Here is a 17,151-nt window from a genome sequence, read left to right as displayed (position 1 = left end):
AGTTATACCCTTCTCAAGGGTATAACTTTGGATAAAAGCGTCAGCTAAATGACTAAATGAAATGTAAATGTAATGTACATTGGATTATCGACGAAACCTTACTTGGTCCCAAGAAGAGGGTCTTGTGTATTATTGGGTTAGGACATTTACTGTACATTGGAGGGGGTTGGGTTAGGACATTTACAGGGGCCAGTTTCAAATTGCAGTCTCCCGTAGGTGCTCTTTGAGAGCGGTTTTGAAAGTGGGTAGTGATTCACATTCCTTTACAGCTGTGGGTAGGGCGTTCGACATTGATGTGGCATAATTGCGAAACGTGTTTAGTCCCTTGTTTGAGCCGAATCTGGGTTTAACATGATTTGTGGAGCTCCCTCTGGTGTTGTGGTCGTGGTATTCACTGACCTTTGGGAAGTATTTTGACATGTACATGGGTACCTTAGTCGTGTTCAGGTTCTTGAGTTTGGTGTCAAGTCTGGCAGAGACTATGGTGTTAACTGCAGAACTATAGTCCACGAACAGCATCCTCACATAGGAATAATCTTTCTCCAGGTGACTGAGGGCGCTGTGGAGTGTTGTAGCTATTGCGTTCTCGTGGATCTGTTTTGCCAGTAGGCAAATTGGTTTGGGTCTTTTTCGGTAATTGGTCGGTAGTCCGCTACAGATACATTCATTAATGAATGTAACTCAATGCAATCGCCTCACAATTAAATGACCAACATCACATTTCAGGTGAATGTCTTAGGCGCTTACTCCCTCGCTCCGAATTCCCCTCCACAGCCAATAAAAGGCAATAGATGTAGTAATCTATTCTGGGCCACCAATGGAGGAACCAATGAGTGACAGCGCACAGACGTAATCTATTCTGGCCCATGCCGATGCGATCAGGCAAGATCAGTGTCTCACACGTGAGAGTAGGAACGAGGGGGATGTAAGCGGCACAAGTAGCCTACACACACACACACACACATACCGATTTGGCAAGAAGGCTTCAAGCTGATTCTGCCTGGTATAACGCACTGTAGAAGGCTTCAAGCTGATTCTGCCTGGTATAACGCACTGTTTACAGATGGATAAAGGGACAGGCTGATGAAAAACACAGCCTGAAGAGACAGACACACAGTTCCACAGACACACGCAAGCACCAGACGGTAGCTAGTAGGCATCAACAGTCAACGGATGGGTAGTGGTCCGGGGGGGGGAGGTGAGAGAGTGAGAGCTCAGTGGGTAGGGGGCCTGTGTCCAGTGGTGCAGTCGTAATATCAGAACTGCCTGGACGCCACGTGCACGCACGCTCCCGTGTGTACACACATGTTCCCTCGCTTGCGCACAGAACAGATGATTATTATGCATAAATAGTAGGAAACATGTTTGTATAGGAAATTACTAGTTTTAGTTTAGTTTTTGTAAATATTGCCTTGAAATAGAGAAGCTGAAAAAGGTAGCAGGATGTAGCCTTCAATATATAAAGAAATTATATTGTCAACAGATATGGTTGAAAAACAAACAATGTTTTAAATGTAATTGTAGTTACAATTTCTTTAATTGAATTAACTTAAACTAGAAAAGTAAATACAAACTAAATTAACAATGTAACTTAGTTTACAGAAGACAGTTTCCTTCTGAAGCACAACTTAATGCCTCATCCTTCCAGTCGGGACCATTTGTAGAGGTTCCACAGATCAAGCAAACCCCCACAGGGCTTATATTTTGGTTTGGCTCTTCTCGTTCTTTGTTATGCTATCGGTATCCTATTATTATGCAAAGTCTAGGATACTTGGCGCACGGCGCGACGAGTCCAGTGAAAATTGTGAACGTATTTTTGTGTGCGCGCGCGTGCACATCCGTGCGCGTACTTCTGCTCAGAAAAAACTGTTAGGACGGCGTGGTACAGAGTGGGACCACCACTGCATCACTGCCTGTGTCCACTCTTTGAAGGTAAAAGATTAAATTTTCACCCTGATTAAGGGATAAGAGGCTTTGGCTTCGCTCCAGGCACCCCGGGACATGGTGTGTGTGTGTGTGTGTCATTGTCCACACCAGCTGCAGAACACCCAAGGCAATTACGACTTAAGCCAACGGGTTGAAATCAATTATCAGCTAAACTCACATCCAGTCTGTCTGAGTTTTGTGTTATGATGATGATGATGATGATGATGATGATGATGATGATGATGATGATGACTTCATTTTATATAGCGCCTTTCAAGGGACCCAAGGTCGCTTTACATTGGGGGGGGGAATAACAAAGTAACAGACAGTGGACAGACACAACATATACATATAAAGTGAGAGATTAGGGGTTAAAGGCCAAGTTGAAGAGGTGGGTTTTGAGCAGTTTTTTTAATGAGTCCAGAGTTGGGGCGGTGCAGAGTTCTGCGGGGAGGGAGTTCCAGAGGGTGGGAGCTGCCACACTGAAAGCTCTGTCCCCGAAGGTCCGCAGTCTGGTTCGGGGGATGGAGAGCTGACCAGTGTCCGTGGATCGTAGGGACTGTGACTGAGTGTAGGGGTGGAGGAGGTCAGTGAGGTACTGCAGTGCCAGAGCGTGAAGGGATTTGTAGGTGAGCAGGAGGGTTTTGTAGGTGATGCAGGATTTGATGGGGAGCCAGTGGAGGTGGATGAGGGTGGGGGTGATGTGCTGCCAGGGTTTGGTGTGGGTTAGAACCCTGGCAGCTGAATTTTTAACATACTGGAGCCTGTCCAGGGTTTTGCTTGGGACCCCGGACAGGACCCCGTTGCAGTAGTCCAGGCGGGAGGTTACAAAGGCATGGATGAGGGTCTCAGCTGTGGAGTCTGAAAGTGATGGTCGAAGTCTGGATATGTTTCTGAGGTGGAAGAAGGCGGATTTGGTGACGGAACTGACATGGGCTTGGTAGGAAAGGGTGGAGTCCAGGATAACGCCCAGGTTGCGGACCTTTGGGGATGGGCAGATGGAGCAGCCGTCTATGTTGAGGGTGAGATCCCCAACCTTCCGGAGCAGGGCCTTGGGTGCCACAACCATGAGCTCAGTTTTATTGTTGTTGAGTTTGAGAGAATTAGAAGACATCCAGGGCCCTCATTCATCAACGTGACGTGGAAAATGTTCTATTTCCACACGTAAGCACAGAATTTAGAATCAGTGCACGCACAGAAATATTGGGATTCATCAACCGTGCGTACACAGGTCCTATGCTCCTCCGTGTTGATAAATACCTCTTTGTTCTACCGTCAATGCTCGTGCATGATTATCCATATATGGTCATGAAAGTGATGAAACACCCCCCATGGGATGTGAAATAATGGACTGACCCGAGCGGAACTCTGAGAAACTTCACGGAGATTGTTCACTGCTGTCGAACCAAGAAGACACAACGCGTGTTATGGGATAAATAAAAGGGCGACTTGTAAACGGTGATGTCAGATATCAACGGCTCCCTAAGACCATTGCTGCAATTCTGCCTGGACAGCTCAAAATACTAATAAAGACCGTTCGTTGACCACTGTTTGGCGTTGGTTGTGTGTCATTATAACCGTGCTGTAATATGAATGCCTTTATTAGTTGTGTTCGATTGGCTATATGATTTTTAGAGGCATCTATTTTGTTGTCGGTATTACCGACAACAAAATAGATGCCTCTAAAAATCATATACTATTAGGTAGCCTATATGAATTACATATAATAGCAGCCATAGCCTACATTATGCAACAGTAACTTGCACATACCAGTGTATACCTTATATCATATCATATTCATATAATAGTTTACTCTATCAGCATACCAGCATGTAATACGTTCTTTGTTAGAACTCAACACGTTATTATTTTGCACATAGATTGCAGAAATACGGGAACGTTTTGATTTACATTAAAAGGCTTTGACATTGTAAAACTAAATACGTGGAATTCTGTAAGCATAATACAAGTCATATCACCCACACGATATGCTCTGTGTCCAGAGCATGTATGCTTTTCATTCATTTAAGACACATTATTGCAAGGGTTTTGTAATACACATACACCCTGGTGTCATTGCAATGCGTTTTTTATTCTTTCTTATACAGTAAAAAGGGGGAAGAACACTATATCGTGGGTGTTCATATGACTTGTATTCTGCTTACAGCTTCGAAATTCCACTTGTTTCGTTTAACATAAAGCCTTTTAAATATAATCAAAACGTTCCCGTGTTTCTGCGGTATGTGCGCAAAATAATAACGAGTTGGGCTACGCGGAGCGCAGTCAGTCAGTACACCCCGTATATTCCGATAACGCTATATAAACCATGCTGCATTCATTCTGAGAGAAAGATCTATTATTCCAAATGCTATTTATAGGGTTTTGACCATAATTACACTACTGTTGCTATTTTACAATGAACTATAATGAATTACGGTTCATACAGAACATGCCAGTGTTGAAACTAATGCACAGAAGCTCATTTCCTTGTTGTAATAATATATTCTACCACTGGGCGGCAGCTAAGTGTGCTCCGAGCTGTGCGTACACATAAGCACGATGTCAAGTTCAAGTTGAAATTGATGAATCCCACTCGTTGCTTAGAAATGGTCGTACGCACAGGTTAAGCACATATCTGTGCGTAAGACACGTTGATGAATGAGGGCCCAGGTTTTTATTTCGTGAAGGCAGTTGATAAGGGAGTGTGGGGGAGATGGGTGGATGGTGCGGTGGAGAGGTAGAGTTGTGTGTCGTCAGCATAGGAGTGGAAGCTGAGGCCATGGCGGCGGATGATCTGACCGAGGGGGAGCATGTAAATGGTGAACAGAATTGGGCCAAGTACAGAGCCTTGGGGGACGCCTTGGTTGACTGGGGCCGGGGTGGAACTGGTGTCGCCGATGGTGATAAACTGTGTCCGGGTGGTGAGGTAGGATTGGAACCAGGAGAGTGCTGAGCCAGTGATTCCGAGGTTATTGGATAGGCGGTTGAGGAGGATGGAATGGGAGACTGTGTCGAAGGCTGAAGAAAGGTCCAGGAGGATGAGGATGCTGATGTGGCCAGAGTCAGCTGCAAGGAGGAGGTTGTTGGTGATTTTGATGAGGGCGGTCTCTGTGCTGTGTTGCGTTCTGAAGCCGGATTGAAAAGGCTCATAGAGCTCATGGTTGGACATGTATTGTTGGAGTTGGGCGGCCACTGCTCTTTCCAAGATTTTACTAAGGAAAGGAGGGTTGGAGATCGGACGGTAGTTATTTAGCTCATCTGGGTCGAGGCCGGGCTTCTTGATGATGGGAGTGACGGAGGCTGTTTTGAAGCAGGAGGGGACGAGACCGGATTCTAGTGAGGAGTTGATGATGTTGACCATGGTGGGGCAGAGAGCAGGGAGGCAGATCTTGACCAGGGTAGTAGGCATGGGGTCGAGTGAACAGGTGGAGGCTTTGGCTGAAGCTATAAGTTTGGCAACTTGGGGACCATCCACCGGGGAGAAGGACGAGAGGCTGCATTGGGGGGGATACCCAGGGGGAAGAGCAGGTGAGGGGGAGGAGGGGGGCACTACTAGCTGCTGGTAGATGGTGTTAACCTTGTCCTGGAAGAAGACAAGGAACCTGAAGCAGAGGTTGTGGGCACCAGATGGGCGGGGGGGGGGGGGGGGGGGGGGGGGGGTCGAGGGGGCGGAGTAGCCGGTTGATGGTGGATCTCTTGGTTTTTACATCATTTCTTAAATTTAAATTTTTCATTCATTAATCCATTGCATTTTTTCAGTCAGAAGAATTCCTACAAACTCTTTTGTAGGCCTATACATTTACTTTATTAATGATACAACCAGACTGTCACAGCCTACAAATTAAGCACTGCACGCAATAATTAACTCGTATCAAATTATCGCTAGCATCGCTTTGCCTCCATATTCAATGCCTTTTAATTACTGTCTATACCCCCGTATGTAAGGGGCATAGGCTTAATGTATGAGCATTGGTAGGACATTTCTTTTTGCACAAATGTCAGTGTAAATACTGTTTTTTGAACTACAAAGAGCATCCATTTAAATTGAATTAACCTTCTGAACTGATGCATTTGGCCTACTTTCAAAGAGGAATTGGGTCCAAAGAAAGTGGCTGTGGCGGAGCTCACGAGGCACTCACTGGGACAGAGGTGTTGATTGTGTAGCAGTCTGGAAAATATGGTATATTATTCAGAACTGCTGACTGTGTTTTATATCCCTCTTGTACACAAATACATTCTAACTAGTGTCCTTGATATTCACACGAACAATGACACAAGCGTCCCAATCCGAAGAGCACTGGAACATGGATTATAAATGACAGTACTGAATCATATTCTACAATGCGTCTCCCCTTGTGACTGGCAGGTGGGACCAGCAGGGGGCAGTAGCAGGCAGAGAGTGGCGGAGAGAGTTGGGAAGTGATATATGGAAGAGACCAGCGGAAGTTGTTCTCTTCGGCAGTGAACTTGACAACGAGTAGTCGCAGCTAACGGGGGCTCTGGATAGCCCTGTTGCTGACGTTATGCCAGAGGGCCCCGTGAGAGGACAACGGGTGATAACGAGTACTGGCTAGTGGACACGATATCCTAGCAGTACCAGCGGTAGTATATGAACAATAAGTGCAGAGCCAGGCACTAGCAATCGAGTTATAGTAGTTACAGTGTGCGGTATAGGTAACGTGCGGTTAAACAATTATCCAAGTCTTTAACTACCGAGTTATAGTAGTTACAGTGTGCGGTATAGAGTGCGCGCACCAGGACGAGCGTGGGCCAACAACCATTCTGCTCCGGCTGACTTCGACCAGACCTGCAACCGGCTGCCTGCATTCAGCCTGCTCCGGAGGACTTCACTCAGACCTGCACCAGGCTGCCTGCGGCCGACGGGAGTTCCGCCCATCCAGCAGGGGTCGTCATCACTCAGTACATGCTCTCAGCCGGCGCTGCCTCTCTGCCTAGCTCCGCCTGCTAACATCCTCGCCGAGAGCGTTCGACGCCATCTTGCCTCCCGGACAACAGTGGAGTGGCGAGGCGGCCATTTCGGATGAGTACAAATGAGCATTGATGCTCCCGATTCCTTATACAATACACAGTGTGGTGCAGCCCGCGGGCGAAAGTAACGTTGCTACTACCAGTTCATAGGGGTACCCCGAACAATATATGCCGGCATTAAGATAGGACTTTACCGGTATTTTGTGGGCTCACTCTTTTATTTTATTCCTTTTCTTTGAGCGTGATAAGGTGTGTATTTCATAATATTTCCCGTTCAGTGAATCCCTTTTATTCTCCTTCCCTATGCTCCCCTTCCTTCCCCATATTATCAACCGGGAACAGTATGAGTGTAATTCCTTAGAGAAGGTAAATACTGTGTTCCGCCCAGACGTGGGCAGCACTTAGTCTGGGTACCTGGAGAGCACTTGGTGCCTGGGTGTAATACTATAATTGATTTATGCCAGTGTAATCATTGTGTGGATACCCATGGTGCAGTAATCACCAGACGTAGCATTGTTGTAACTAGGCTGAGTTACAATAACATCCATCCAGAACGGGAGCACTGTGTGCGTGTCTTTGATTGAACCTAACCCTAATCCTAACCCTTTGATGTGGGTAATATATTTATCATTAACCCCTTCCTATTCTACCTTCCATTTCCACTGTAAGGTTTCTGGTGTTACTGAGGGAGGGTACTGCTTGCGGGGGGAACCAAGTTATTTCTTTACCATCCAGTCATTAGGTGTGGGAGGGCTAAGGAGACAATTGTGGAGGGTGAGGGTGTGTTGGGGAGTACTGCTGACTGCCCCAGAGAGAGGGAGGAAGACCAGAGTACCGGACCAGGTTTGTAAATCCTGGGCCTCATACATTCCCACTGCCAGTCTCCAGTTGACGCTCCGGACCCCAAAGACGGAGGTGCAGCTGGCCAGAGTGCTACTGTGTCTCGCTACCTAGTGACCGCGCACCACAGTTCCCACGAAGCAGGGATAATCCACCCTGCTACATTTGGCGTCACGAACAGGATCAACATCCTACTCCACTCCCTCGTAAGTGACGACCCAGAGACCTGAGATGTCGGACGACGACACCCCGAAGCCGGAGGTCAAAGCCGGGCCGTCCCGGTCGGAGCGACGAGATGACCCGTCGGCCCCTCTCAAAGAAGAAGGGGAGAAAGCTGAGACGGTACAGACGTTGGCCGCAGAAGTGGAGTTCCTAAAGGGTCAACTCCAAGACCAGGCGGGCGTCCTGGACCACCAGGCCGAACAACTGGAAAGGGCCCGGCGCCAGGAGTCGCTTGCAGCGGCGCAAACCATGATCCTCCAGCTCCCTCCAGCGCCCCTCCCGGTGGTGTACGTCCAACGAGAGCGGAAGTGCAGCGAATTCGGGGGTGAAAAGGAGAGAGGGGAACTGCCTGTGGAAGACTGGATCCAGGCCATGAAGACCCATCTCCGTGCCAGTCGAGTGCCCGCGGAAGAACAAGCGTAGGTCGTAGGTCTTCACCTCAAAGGCGAAGCGAAGCAGATGGTACGCTTCCGGACAGAGGGAACTATCCCAGACACGGAAGGCTTGTTCGCGCTCCTCGAAGAAACCTATGGGGACAAGGTCCCGGTCAGCGTTCGACTGGGGGAGTTCTTCGACCGAAGACAGGCCGCCGGCGAGACCGTACGCCAATTCGCCTATGACCTGCAAGAGAGGATCCGTCACCTACGACGTCGGGCGCCTACGCAGGTTGCCGACGCCGCTGCCCTGCTACAAGAACGGTTTGTAGTAGGCCTCAGAGACGAGGCCCTGAGGAGAGAAATGCGGAAGTACATGAGAGAGGACGGGACGCGGCCGTTTCCTCAAGTCTTGAAGGCGGCGATCGATTGGTCGGAGGACGAGCTGGTCCTCCCCTCCGACAAGAGCTCCTCCCGGGGTTTAGTACACGCCGCGGCCACGGAGAGACCCCACCGAACGTCGACGTGCTGCAAGAAGCTATTCAGCAGCTCAAGGCCGGACAGGAACAGCTAGGTGCGCGCCAAGAGCAACTATTCCTGGCCTTCCAACAGGAACGTGACGCGCCCCGGAGAGGTGCCACTGGGCGGCGCCGCCGGGACGACGCGACCGCCGCCACATGGGAACCACCCCGCCGAGATGAAGAGGGCAGGCTGATCTGCTACGCCTGCACTCAGCCGGGCCACATCAGCAGGGATTGTCCCCGCTCAGCCCGCGGGCCAGGCATAGCCACTAACCCTGCCCCCGAAGCTCCGGGCCCGACAGGATACCGACCCGGGTCACGAAGAGCAGTGGACGCCGTCATAGCCGGAGTCACCGACTCGGCTACAGAAGGCAGTGGGATGCAGGACGTGCACGGGGAGTGCCTCACCCTAGACGTTCAGATCGACGGGGTCGAGACCCGCTGCCTCTTCGATACAGGCGCCGAAGTCACCACCATGAACGAGAGTCACTTCAGAAGACACTTCCCGCGGTCGAGGTTGACCCCCTCCAACTGGATCACCCTCATCGCCGCCAACGGGTTGGAGATCCCAGTGGTGGGGTGTCTGTACGCCGAAGTGCAGTGCCTAGAGATGACGTTTGCGGGGAAATGCATATTCATCCTCAAGGATGACCCCGCCCGAGCGGCACCAGGAGACGCCGTCCAGGGACTTCTGGGCATGAACGTGCTCGGCGGGGTAGACGGCCTGTTCAGAGGAATCAAGGGGATGCGCCTGGCGAGCCGAAGACGGGTCGACGCTAGGAGCATCGCCATCCGCCGTATCGTCACCGCCATGGCCCAAAAGGCCAGAGAGTGTACCGCCCCGGGAAGAATGGGATACGTCAAAGTGGCCGGCCGAGAGCCGGTGGTTATTCCCCCACACAGCGAAGTGATCGTCTCAGGCCGCTGCGAGACGACAGTGGGGACGCGACGCCCTGTGATGCTAGAGAACACGCCAAGTGCGAACCTGCCCCCCGGAATGCTGGTGGCAAACGTGGTGACCTACACTCGACAGGGAAGAGTGCCGGTGCGGGTGTTGAACCCGACCGACGTTGAGATGGTGCTCAGACCCAGGTCCAGGCTGGCGGAGCTCCACTGCCCCCGTCAAGTGCGACCTAAGGAGAGGGTGACCGTGGAGGAAGTAGACGGAGGCGTCCGAGTGACGGCGATTGAGGCTCGAGACAGCCCGCTCGAAGTAGAGCTGTACGGAAGAGTCCGAGGACTGGCCGTGCTCGTGCAGGCGAATCTGCAAGATCTCACGCCGGCCCAAGTGAGCCGACTAAATCAAGTGCTGGAGAAACACAAGGCGGTGTTCTCCGTGGAGGACGGAGACTACGGTTACACTACCACGGTCACTCACTACGTCCCCACCGGTAACGCATCCCCGGTCAAGCAACGGCATCGCCGAATACCGCCTCACGTGTTTCAGGAGGTGAAGCGGCACGTACAAGACCTGGTGGACCAGGGGGTGCTAGTAGAGAGCTGCAGCCCGTGGGCATCACCGGCCGTGATCGTCATAAAGAAAGACGGCTCCGTGCGGTTCTGCTGTGACTACCGCCGCCTCAATAACGTGACGCACCGAGATGCATACCCCCTACCTCGTATTGAGGAGTCCCTAGACGCCTTGGGGCAGGCCAAGATCTTCTCCTCACTCGACCTCACCGCTGGCTACTTCCAAGTGGCGGTGAAAGAAGAGGATCAAGAGAAAACAGCCGCCACGACGCCCTTCGGCCTCTATCAGTGGACCCGCATGCCCTTCGGCTTGTGTAACGCACCCGCAACCTTCCAGCGGTTGATGACCGCCGTGCTGGGAGACCTGGCCTTCGACGTCCTACTCGTCTACTTGGACGACGTCTTGGTGTTCGCCCGTGACTTCAAGAGCCATTGCCAGAAGTTAGACCTGGTGTTTGGACGACTGCGGGAACATGGGCTCAAACTCAAGCCCCAAAAGTGCTTCCTTCTGAAGACCGAGGTCAAATTCCTGGGGCACATTGTCTCCGCAGCCGGCGTACAGGTCGACACCGACAAGGTGAAGGCGTTGGAGGACTGGCCAGCGCCACGCTCAGAGAAGGAGGTGAGGCAGGTTATCGGGTTCCTGTCCTATTATCGGCGGTTCGTGCCCTGCTTCGCCCAAGTGGCCCAGCCCCTGCATGCCCTGATGGGAAAAGAAAAGAAGGGGTTCGCTAAAGGCCGGCCCGAGGCCTTCAAATGGACTCTGCAGTGTCAGACGGCCTTCGATCATCTGCGAGAGTGCCTCTTGACGCCTCCGGTGCTGGCCTACCCCGATCTCCAACTCCCCTTCATAGTGACCACCGACGGGAGCTATTTGGGACTGGGAGCAGTACTAAGCCAGAAGCAAGAGGGCGTGGAGCGAGTCATCGCCTTTGCGAGCCGAGGTCTACGGGGGTCCGAAAGGAATGACCAGAACTATAGCGCGTTCAAGCTGGAACTCCTCGCCCTGAAGTGGGCAGTCACTGAGAAGTTCCGAGACCTCTTGATGTACGCCCAGTTCACCGTGATCACCGACCATAACCCACTGAAACACCTAGGTACGGCCAACCTGGGAGCAGTGGAGCAACGCTGGAACGCTCAGCTCGCAGAGTACGACTTTGTGGTCCAATACAAGCCTGGTCAACTCAACCAGAACGCCGACGCCCTGTCTCGCATGCCGATGCGGACCGAACCTGAGGTAGAAGATACCGAAAAAGACTTCCTAACAATACCCGCGACCGGCACTCACACCCGTCAGGGTCTACCGGAACGGACCGCCTCCTTGTGCGCCCCCGCCTCAGTCGCCCGCGATGGCTACGTCCTGGTCCCAGCGGAAGAGGTACGGGCCCTGCTAGGCCCCGAGAGACCGACCGAGACATGGGAGGTCCCGAGCGCCAGTGCTTGTCGGATAGCAACACAGAAAGGGAACAGCGGGTATGACTGGGCGGAAATGCGGCAGCTACAGGCGGACAATCCCGAGTTGGGCCCGGTGTGGCGGGCAGTGACCCGGGGAGTTCCTCCCACCAATGTACAGTTAAAAGAGGGAGACCCGAGACTCTGCAAGTTATACGGGCAGTGGGAGCGGTTCCGTCTGCACCAACAAGTACTGTTTCGACGAGTCAGTGACCCCCGGGACGGGGAGGAGGTTCTGCAGCTGGTGGTGCCCACGGCCCTGCGACGGAGGATCTACGAGACCCAACACGAAGATGGAGGACACTACGGAGGGCAAGGGACAGTGGACCTGATGAGGCGAAGTTATTACTGGATCGGGATGGCAGAAGAGGTGAAGAAATGGGTGCAGCAATGCAAGCGATGCGCATTAGCCCGGGACGTGTTTCCTAAAGCTCAGGCCCTGATGACCTGCACCAACGTGACAGCCCCCATGGAGGTCCTTGCTATGGACTTTACCGTGTTGGAGAGGTCAGTGGGTGGCTATGAGAATGTACTGGTGCTGACCGACATGTTCACCAGATTCACTATTGCCGTACCGACCAAAGACCAGACGGCGAAGACCACCGCCGCCGCCATCATCAAGCATTGGTTCGTGTATTATGGTTGCCCTGCCCGACTCCATGCCGACCAAGGGCGTCATTTCGAGTCGAGCGTCATCAAGGAACTCTGCCGACTGTACGGAATCTCCAAGAGCCGCACCACGCCTTACAATCCTCAGGGGAATGGGCAATGTGAGAGGTTCAACCGGACCATGCACGACATGCTGCGGAGTCTGCCCGCAGAGAAGAAGCGAGACTGGAAAGAGCACCTACCCGAGTTGGTACTCACGTACAATTGCCATGTGCACTCCTCCACGGGGTACTCCCCCTTCTACCTGCTCTTCGGGAGAGACGCCCGAATGCCCCGAGATGTCCTGGGGGGGCGAGACGTCATCCAGGAGGGAGCGGGGGACCTAGACGAGTGGGTACAGGGTCATCACGAGCGATTAAAGGCCGCTGCAGAGGCCGCCAAGGCCACGGCGAAGCAGGCGTCTCATCGACGCAAGAGGATTTATGACAGGAAGAGCAGAGGTGCACTCCTGCGAGCAGGGGACCGTGTCCTGATACGCGACCACCGGACCCGGGGCCGTAACAAGATACAAGACAAGTGGGAGCCTACGTCGTACGTGGTAGTGGAGCAGAGTCACGAAGGGACACCCGTGTTCACAGTCAGGCCCGAAGCAGGGGGCCCCGAGAGGACCGTGCATCGAGACCAGCTCAAGACCTGTCCGTTTCCAGCCTCCGACCCAGAAGCAAGGGTGAGGGCCCCTCGACAGACTCCTGTGGCGCTGCGGAGCTCGTCCGAGTCAGACAGTGGAGATGCTTTCGGGTGCCGCAGAGAACCGCATCCTAGGGCGTGTAACCACCCCAGGCCCGTGCGGGACGCCCCGGAAGAGGCAGCGAACGCTGGGTCCGACGCGGAGTCGACCCCATCGGGAGGAGAAGGGGAGGAAGGCGGAGACGGAGTTGAAGAGGAGGCCGCGGGCGGTCCACCGATGGCCCCGGAGGGTGAGGCCGTGGTCCATGACCCGCCAACGGACACTGAAGAATCCGACACGGAGTCGGAGGCGGGGGAGGTGGAACCCCCCAGAGTGGAGCCCGCTCGGCCCCAGAGGAGCACCAGAGGTCGGCTACCCACTCGGTATCGCCAGGACTACGTGCTCAAGAGTGTGTTCGCGGAACAGTGTGTCCAACTCCTGAAGAAGTGTGTAAAACTGTTGGCATAATGTGTAATTGTCAATCGATGTGTGAAACTGTTGGTCTCAGGACCGTTTTCATGCATGCGTTTGTTTTTGTTGTTAACTTGCAGAGGACTTAGCAAGTTCAAAGTGGGGGGAAATGTAGCAGTCTGGAAAATATGGTATATTATTCAGAACTGCTGACTGTTTATATCCCTCTTGTACACAAAGACATTCTAACTAGTGTCCTTGATATTCACACGAACAATGACACAAGCGTCCCAATCCGAAGAGCACTGGAACATGGATTATAAATGACAGTACTGAATCATATTCTACAATGCGTCTCCCCTTGTGACTGGCAGGCGGGACCAGCAGGGGGCAGTAGCAGGCAGAGAGTGGCGGAGAGAGTTGGGAAGTGATATATGGAAGAGACCAGCGGAAGTCGTTCTCTTCGGCAGTGAACTTGACAACGAGTAGTCGCAGTTAACGGGGGCTCTGGATAGCCCTGTTGCTGACGTTATGCCAGAGGGCCCCGTGAGAGGACAACGGGTGATAACGAGTACTGGCTAGTGGACACGATATCCTAGCAGTACCAGCGGTAGTATATGAACAATAAGTGCAGAGCCAGGCACTAGCAATCGAGTTATAGTAGTTACAGTGTGCGGTATAGGTAACGTGCGGTTAAACAATTATCCAAGTCTTTAACTACAGAGTTATAGTAGTTACAGTGTGCGGTATAGAGTGCGCGCACCAGGACGAGCGTGGGCCAACAACCATTCTGCTCCGGCTGACTTCGACCAGACCTGCAACCGGCTGCCTGCATTCAGCCTGCTCCGGAGGACTTCACTCAGACCTGCACCAGGCTGCCTGCGGCCGACGGGAGTTCCGCCCATCCAGCAGGGGTCGTCATCACTCAGTACATGCTCTCAGCCGGCGCTGCCTCTCTGCCTAGCTCCGCCTGCTAACATCCTCGCCGAGAGCGTTCGACGCCATCTTGCCTCCCGGACAACAGTGGAGTGGCGAGGCGGACATTTCGGATGAGTACAAATGAGCATTGATGCTCCCGATTCCTTATACAATACACAGTGTGGTGCAGCCCGCGGGCGAAAGTAACGTTGCTACTACCAGTTCATAGGGGTACCCCGAACAATATATGCCGGCATTAAGATAGGACTTTACCGGTATTTTGTGGGCTCACTCTTTTATTTTATTCCTTTTCTTTGAGCGTGATAAGGTGTGTATTTCATAATATTTCCCGTTCAGTGAATCCCTTTTATTCTCCTTCCCTATGCTCCCCCTTCCTTCCCCATATTATCAACCGGGAACAGTATGAGTGTAATTCCTTAGAGAAGGTAAATACTGTGTTCCGCCCAGACGTGGGCAGCACTTAGTCTGGGTACCTGGAGAGCACTTGGTGCCTGGGTGTAATACTATAATTGATTTATGCCAGTGTAATCATTGTGTGGATACCCATGGTGCAGTAATCACCAGACGTAGCATTGTTGTAACTAGGCTGAGTTACAATAACATCCATCCAGAACGGGAGCACTGTGTGCGTGTCTTTTATTGAACCTAACCCTAATCCTAACCCTTTGATGTGGGTAATATATTTATCATTAACCCCTTCCTATTCTACCTTCCATTTCCACTGTAAGGTTTCTGGTGTTACTGAGGGAGGGTACTGCTTGCAGGGGGAACCAAGTTATTTCTTTACCATCCAGTCATTAGGTGTGGGAGGGCTAAGGAGACAATTGTGGAGGGTGAGGGTGTGTTGGGGAGTACTGCTGACTGCCCCAGAGAGAGGGAGGAAGACCAGAGTACCGGACCAGGTTTGTAAATCCTGGGCCTCATACATTCCCACTGCCAGTCTCCAGTTGACGCTCCGGACCCCAAAGACGGAGGTGCAGCTGGCCAGAGTGCTACTGTGTCTCGCTACCTAGTGACCGGGCACCACAGTTCCCACGAAGCAGGGATAATCCACCCTGCTACAATTGGATATTGCAGATAAGAGGATATCTTGCTGATCTTGATACAGCTGTCAACGTACACTTTTGCAACAGATAAAAATGCTGTTTTGCAGGTCAATTAACACTTTGATTGCCAGGCAGCAGGGGGCACTGTGGGCCTTCAGTGCCAGCGTTCTATTCAATGGAGAGAATGGCGTGTTTGCAGTGCTAAAAACTATATTTTATATTATAGCTATGGATCTAATAACGCTGTCGATTGTCAGTGGGTTTCTTCCGGTCAATGTGCAAAAAACAGATACTTTTTTCATCTACACATTTCCGTTTTATAGCGTGGTGAATATGAGTATAGTGGTAGAGTGTTCCTCTGTAATTCCAGGGAACTCCGTCAAAACAGCCCTTTAGTCAAATTCACTTATAAAGTTGCCATTTTTCGCCTGATTATCTAATCATCCTGAAATCAACGCTAGATTATTGGTATTATGTCTTCTCGTGCACGCATGAAATTGGGCTTGGAGCCGGGTGCCCCCCGCCATCAACGGTAAACAGCACACACACAGTCCACACAGACAGCTTCGATCACGGGAGAAAGAAATATCAGATCAACACAAGATTGGATATATAGTGTCCTTACCTTGTCTCTGATGTAATGCAAAAAAAAGTATCTGATTATCTGATCGCCATTCCAAGTACTGGTCGCGGTACTCCGTCCCATGTTATCCGGCATTGCATATGAAGGAGGAGGAGGGGGGGGGGGGGCAGGCTAGTTGATGCATCGTTGTAAGTGCTCGTCTTGCTGGAAAATGTTGGCCCCGCCCGTACGGCTCAGCTCGGCCCAGAAAACAAACTACATTGTTTCAAATGGAGTGCAATAGCGTCCGCGAGGCGTTAGGCGGCGGTATTTGCCGTCTGCGATCCCAGACACACTCAGAACAGCCTGCACAGGCTGCCCCGATGAATTATGAATGGCAATAGCGAATAAAAGGAAAACAGAAACAGAAACGTAGATCTACGTTTCTGTGACTCGTCCAGCACTCAAGCGCTGGGCCACAGAAACGTAGATCTACGTTTTCGGCAACCAAAGGGTTAAAATACTAAAACTAGTTTTCACTCTGCAATTTCTTTGGAAGGGACCATTTGTGTTTCCGTGGCTTTGGTAAGGACATGTCCCTAGTGTCCCTATATAAAACTACTATGGTCAGGGGTAATCTGGGCACATTAGCACACAAAGAAAGAGACCCCAGATTGTAGAGAGAGAAATAAATTGGATGTATTTCTTTCCCCAACAGATTGCTCCAAGCATTTTTCCTTCACTCAAAACCAAGAATGTTGCATGATGTCGATCTGTGCTGTGCTTTGACAAGGAGAGAGGATGCTAACAGTCTCACACTTCTGAGTCAACCACAAAGGTGGATTAGAGTGTGGATGGAGGGCATGTAGCCCGGGGGCCTCAGACCATCGGGGGCCCCAAAACATATCATGTCCAGGTGTATACATCTGCACAATCTCACAAATAGGAGTATGGGCGCTTACATGTGCAATTTCAGTTGAAAAGATGGATAGGGCGAGAACATGCTTGTCCTCGGGCCCCATAGATATCGCAGTAAGTAATGGCATCTTGTCATCCGTCTGCC

The sequence above is a fragment of the Notolepis coatsorum genome, assembly GCF_963971535.1.
Source record: "Notolepis coatsorum genome assembly, chromosome: 1".
Classification (NCBI taxonomy): Eukaryota; Metazoa; Chordata; class Actinopteri; order Aulopiformes; family Paralepididae; genus Notolepis; species Notolepis coatsorum.
The sequence above is the reverse complement of the archived record's forward strand: the minus strand, read 5'-3'. Positions refer to the sequence as shown.